Consider the following 6,000-nt stretch of genomic DNA (forward strand, 5'->3'; position numbering starts at 1 on the left):
CTCCTTGGACTACCCTGGCTTCTACACCATTCCCCAACCCTGGACTGGTCCACTGGGGAGATCAAGAGTTGGGGTCCCTCTTGTTCCAAGGACTGCCTTAAACCGGTTCCCAATACTCCCTGCCGTGACCCTGTGGTTCCTCCTGTATCCGGTCCCCCTAAGGTCGTTAGGGACTCTGCCTGCCACAGAAAATGCCTCTCCCCCCCTCCCAGTCCCTTCAGGCAAGCCTCTGTGTCCCCTCATGGCTCCCGTCCTTGTGTCTCCCTGCCCCGTGCCAAGCTTCACCCTCTGCCCTCCCTCCCCATTCCTACTCCTGCTGTACTGCCTGCCATTGAGGAAACCATCCATTCCTTCCCGGTGTCCTCATCCCAGGGGAGGCAGTCACCGGACAAAAAAAAGGGGAGACCTAAGGGGGGGGGGTACTGTTACGCCTAGCGCTCCGGGTCCCCGCTCCTCCCCGGAGCGCTCACGGCGTCTTTCTCCCTGCAGCTCCCCGGTCAGTCCCGCTGACCGGGAGCGCTGCACTGTCATGGCCGTTGGGGATGCGATTCGCACAGCGGGACGCGCCCGCTCGCGAATCGCATCCCAGGTCACTTACCCGTTCCCGTCCCCTGCTGTCATGTGCTGGCGCGCGCGGCTCCGCTCTCTAGGGCGCGCGCGCGCCAGCTCCCTGAGACTTAAAGGGCCAGTGCACCAGTGATTGGTGCCTGGCCCAATTAGTTAATTGGCTTCCACCTGGTCCCTGACTATATCTGACCTCCTCCCATGCACTCCCTTGCCGGATCTTGTTGCCCTTGTGCCTAGTGAAAGCGTATTGTGTGTCTAAAGCCTGTGTACCAGAACTTCTGCTATCCACCCTGACTACGAACCTTGCCGCCTGCCCCCGACCTTCTGCTACGTCCGACCTTGCTTCTGTCTACTCCCTTGTACCTCGCCTATCGTCAGCAGCCAGAGAGGTGACCCGTTGCTAGTGGATACGACCTGGTCACTACCGCCGCAGCAAGACCATCCCGCTTTGCGGCGGGCTCTGGTGAAAACCAGTAGTGACTTAGAACCGGTCCACTAGCACGGTCCTCGCCAATCCCTCTCTGGCACAGAGGATCCACTACCTGCCAGCCGGCATCGTGACACTAGTTATATAATTTAGACTAGACATTTCTAGACATTTGTTACCTTTGACTGTTGGATAAGTGCATAGCAGGTTGCAGGTATTCGTTATGGCCAGGAAAGTATCCTGAGCCTGTGAACACAAGAGAAAATACATTAGACATATGACAATTGATAGAGACATTTGTGTGGAAATTTTTTTGTGTTTTATGGTTAGTGCTACAGCCCTATTGGTGTATGACAGATATGTGCACATGAATATATATATATATACTCAGTGATTCTATGTGTGACACTAATGGTTATTTGACACATAATCTTTGTATCTTGCTTCACTGTACACGGTGCTGGCGGTGAGGTAGAAATGTCGTCTCTGCTGAATAGATCAGGATACCTCCCAAAAAGAGCTGCCAAACACCAAGAAAACACAGTACACCATAACTTTCATGTACAACAGATTATGTACATTTTATTAAATTATACTCTAACAATTATAGTACAGGAACACATAAATTCACTTGTGCAAAATAGTGAGCAAAAATATACAGTGGTCCCTCAACATACGATGGTAATTCATTCCAAATGAACCATCGTTAGTTGAAACCATCGTATGTTGAGGGATCCGTGCAATGTAAAGTATAGGAATTTATACTCACCTGTCCCCGCCGCTCCGGACCATCTCTTCTGGCTGGGATCGTCGCTCTTCATCACCATTGTTAGGATTCGGCAGGCTGGATGTGGATCCTCTGTGTCAGCGAGGGATTGGCGTGGACCGTGTCGGTGGACCGGTTCTAGGTTGCTACTGGTATTCACCAGAGCCCGCCGCAAAGCGAGATGGTCTTGCTGCGGCTGTAGCAATCAGATCGTATCCACCGGCAACGGCTCAACCTCGCTGACTGCTGAGAAGGCGTGGGACAGAAGGGCTAGACAGAGGCGAGGTCAGATGTAGCAGAAGGTTGGGGCAGGTGGCAAGGTTCGTAGTCAATGGAGATAGCAAGAGGTCAGGAACACTGATAAGGCAAACACTGTAAACGCTTTCTCTAGGCACAATGGCAACAAGATCCGGCAAGGAAGGGAAAGGGAAGTGAGGTTATATGGACGTGGAGCAGGTGGAAGCTAATTAGACTGATTGGGCCAGGCACCAATCATTGGTGCACTGGCCCTTTAAATCTTAGAGAGTTGACGCGCGCGCCCTAAGGAGCGGAGCCGCGCGCGCCAGGACGTGACATCCGGGGACCGGGACAGGCGAGTGACAGGGCGCGTCCCGCTATGCGAATCGCATCCCCGCCGGCAGTGTCAGTGCAGCGCTCCCGGTCAGCGGGTCTGACCGGGGCGCTGCAGAGAGAGAAACGCCGCGAGCGCTCCGGGGAGGAGCAGGGACCCGGAGCGCTCGGCGTAACAACCATTATCACGTCGCTGCGCACGCCCCTCCCATTGGATGACGGGACGGCGTGCGCAGTGACGTGATGACAACGAAGGAGAGCGATGGTTATGCAGCGGAGCCCGAAGAGGACGGTCCGGAACGTCGGGGACAGGTGAGTGACCATCACCATTATCGTATGTCGGGGCCATCGCAGGTCGGGGGATGACTGTATTACTATGGCAATATATACACAGGTGTCCATGTACCGCTCAACAGTCCAGATACATTATAGAGTTCTTTTTAGAGAATCTCGGCTAAGAGCTGGGCACAACACTTACGAGATTGGTTACAACTTTAACCGTCTTGACAAGTTCGTCAGGCTCTGTACACAGGTTGCTTATAACCTGTAACAATAAGAGTGTTCTCAAACATAAAAGCTAGTCTGGTCGACCATTTTGATAAAGTTAATGAACATAGACAAGATGCTCCTCAAATTGGCACTTTTCCATCCCAGCCTCGCCGGTCGGTTTGCTTCCTAGGTTGGGACACAAACCTAGGACCACGAGACTGGATCCCCTCCATGGGGTTAACGTGAGTGTTCCAAAAGACTTTTGAGAAGCGGGACTTGATGATGGTCGGGCTCACAGTGACCACTACTTGTACCGCAGTAGCTTCCCCACTGGGGGATGAACTGTCGATGCCTGTTGGGCTCGCCAAACCTCCGCAATAGCTGGAGTATGCCGAAGAACTTGCGTTGGTGCCTGCTGATTAGGCCAAACCTCCTCGCACCTAGGAGTAGGCCTCGGCACACCTTCAGATGACTTGGGCAGGTATTTTGGAGCCATGGCAGGCATCTCGGGCAGGTAGACTTCCTCCTCTTGGACGATATCTTTAACTTTTGTTGACAGCAACCCAAAGAGATCTGCGTCCCAGTCGTAAGATGGGAAGTAGGCAAATGGGATTTGGGAAGGATTCTTCAGGCGAGTCACTTGTGCTGCCCACTCTCTCATGCTCTGTAGTGATGAGCAGCATTGCCCATATTCGAATTTGCGATATTCCCGATAAAAATACGAAATGTCAATATTCGCGCCCAACACTAAAGAAATTTTTACCTCTAGTATGAGGTTTTTTTTGCCTTCCTCTGGATTTACTCAGTAGGGACTCATTAGGGATATAGGTTGAACTTGATGGACTCTGGCCTTTTTTCAACCTTATTAACTATGTTACAATGTTACCAATGCTCTGCACAGGTGTGTACTCTACAATCTGCCTGCTCTCCAGAGAATGCTTAGCTGGGGGGGAGATAGTCTCTTTGTACTGCCCTCCTGTTCACTAAAATGATGCACCCGTGTCGGCAGTCCAGAAGGGTGCCAAACCCCCGCACCTTGCCAAGCTTGATTACAGTTGTGCGACACCACTCCAGGAGTAGCTCACCGTCTTGGGGTGCTCTAACTTTCGAATTTACAGGGCCTCCAACTTCTTGGTATCTTGCTACTGCTCCCATCTGCCCATATCTCTCCATCTTCTGGGCCCTCAGTTCCTCCACAATTGCAGCCACCTCAGCGTCTCTTTTGGCCCTTTCTGACTGGGTCGGAGGAACTGGGGGAAGGGACTTCCCTGGCAAGGGAAGAAGATGCTTCCTTATGTACCGGATCAAGTTAGGCTCATCACCAAATAACCATCTGGGTAGGGGTGGTGACTGCAGACGTGCAGTAGACTCTACAGCCTTCTGGGCCTGGGGGTTTGCTCTGGACTAGGGGTGGAAGGAGGGGTTGAAAAAACAGCCTCAGCCGGGGTACTCTGTCGGTATTTCAGCCCAGGACCCCCAGGTCCGGTGGGGAGGGGACAGCCTCACCGGCGATGATGCATTTGATGACTTAGAAGTTCCCCCTTTTGGGGTTGCTGGCCAGTCGTCATCCTCCAGTAGGAGGATCAGGTGACGGGCCTCATCAGCCCCGAGGGACAACCGCTGCAATCGGTCAACGAGGTCTTATAAAAGTTGCGCTGCGGCCGCTGTAAATTGCTGGTCCTCCAGTGCCATCTTTGTACTCTCCACGCGTGCACTTGCCTGCTCCACAATCTTACTGCTCTTCAAGACTTCCGGCAAACTGAGGAGCACTGACTGCGTGGTCTCTTTTATAACGGGCTTCAGTAAAATGGCCGCCGGCCGGAAGGACGGCATCAGTGCAGCGCTGACTTCCGGTCCCCCAGCAACAAGAGGCGGATCTTCATAGTTCCACTTCGGCATGGACTCAGCGACATGACTTCCACGCCCAGGGGTGGGACGTTGACCAGCGCGGGACATTTTCGTGCGCATCTCCGGCGCCATCTTAACCCTTTCAGGTACCGGCATGGTGAAACAGCGTAACATGGTTTCAGTTCTAATTTTGCACATTGTGGTTATAACTTTCACAGATTTCCAAACAGCAGGCAGCAAAGTTCTCTTCACCTCCCCCTCTATTTCACAAGTGCCACAGTGAAAGCACATTACAATGACAACAGTCCCTTACACTTTTCTGGCGCAGATTCTGTCGCAACAGCATGCGACTATTACAGACAGTCTCGGACACAGTTCCGACTAGGGGGGAGGACTTGTGGCTTGTGGTAAATGGCGCACACCCGTATCCTGTTCGTGATGCCAAAAAGTTGTGGTGTCGGGGTGTGAGGTGCAGAGTAGATGCAGGGCAGATGTTATGGCCAAAGGGGCAGATGGTATTAACCCCTTCATATCATGACGCCAGGGCTTGGTTTAGCCTTAACCACCCGAAAGTAATACCGCTGATCCTGGGTTAGGCAGGGGCAATGAAGACACCAATGCCAGATTAGTCTTTGCAGTACAGCCAAATATCCCAGGGAGGTGACCAGTGACACAGGAGGACCTCACAGGCTTGCTGGGACTTGCAGTAGTTAGACTGACTTTAGTGCAGGCCACAGTGACCACAGATGGACTTGACTTGACAGAGATGGTGACTGACGATAAGATGACTTGACTTACTGATGACCGACTCGTGGCTGCAGAACTTTAGGCTTGAGGCCTCCAATGCTCCGGACACAGACACTGGAACAACTTGACTGCACTGGACTCCAGGAACTAAGAGAGAGATTGCAGCCCCTCCCCTTGTTATATAGGGGGGCTGTGCAAGGAGCCCATAGGTCACTTGGGGGTCACCTGATCACTGGAGCCCTCTGGGTAACAATCATGTGGTATAAAACATTAAAGCAACAGTACATTAAATGAGGCAAACTTATATACATAATGGGGGTATGCTGCAGGGGAGCCCTGGGGACATGCAGGGACTCTGCCTGACAGGGCAGGAGCACAGTACGGGGCCACATCATCCCATACTGGGACATCACACTTGCCTTGGACAATGGTAATGATCCAATGAGATATAATGGTGTCGTGGTGAAGTTGGTGGTGTGTATAATAGAGTAGAGTACATAAAGTTTTCTAGTTCTGTCAGTATGGGAACTCTCTTTATATTTGCCCAGTCCCATTGAATAGACAAGAATTGCTACACAAAAACCAA

Source organism: Hyla sarda, chromosome 1 (assembly GCF_029499605.1).
Source record: "Hyla sarda isolate aHylSar1 chromosome 1, aHylSar1.hap1, whole genome shotgun sequence".
Lineage (NCBI taxonomy): Eukaryota > Metazoa > Chordata > Amphibia > Anura > Hylidae > Hyla > Hyla sarda.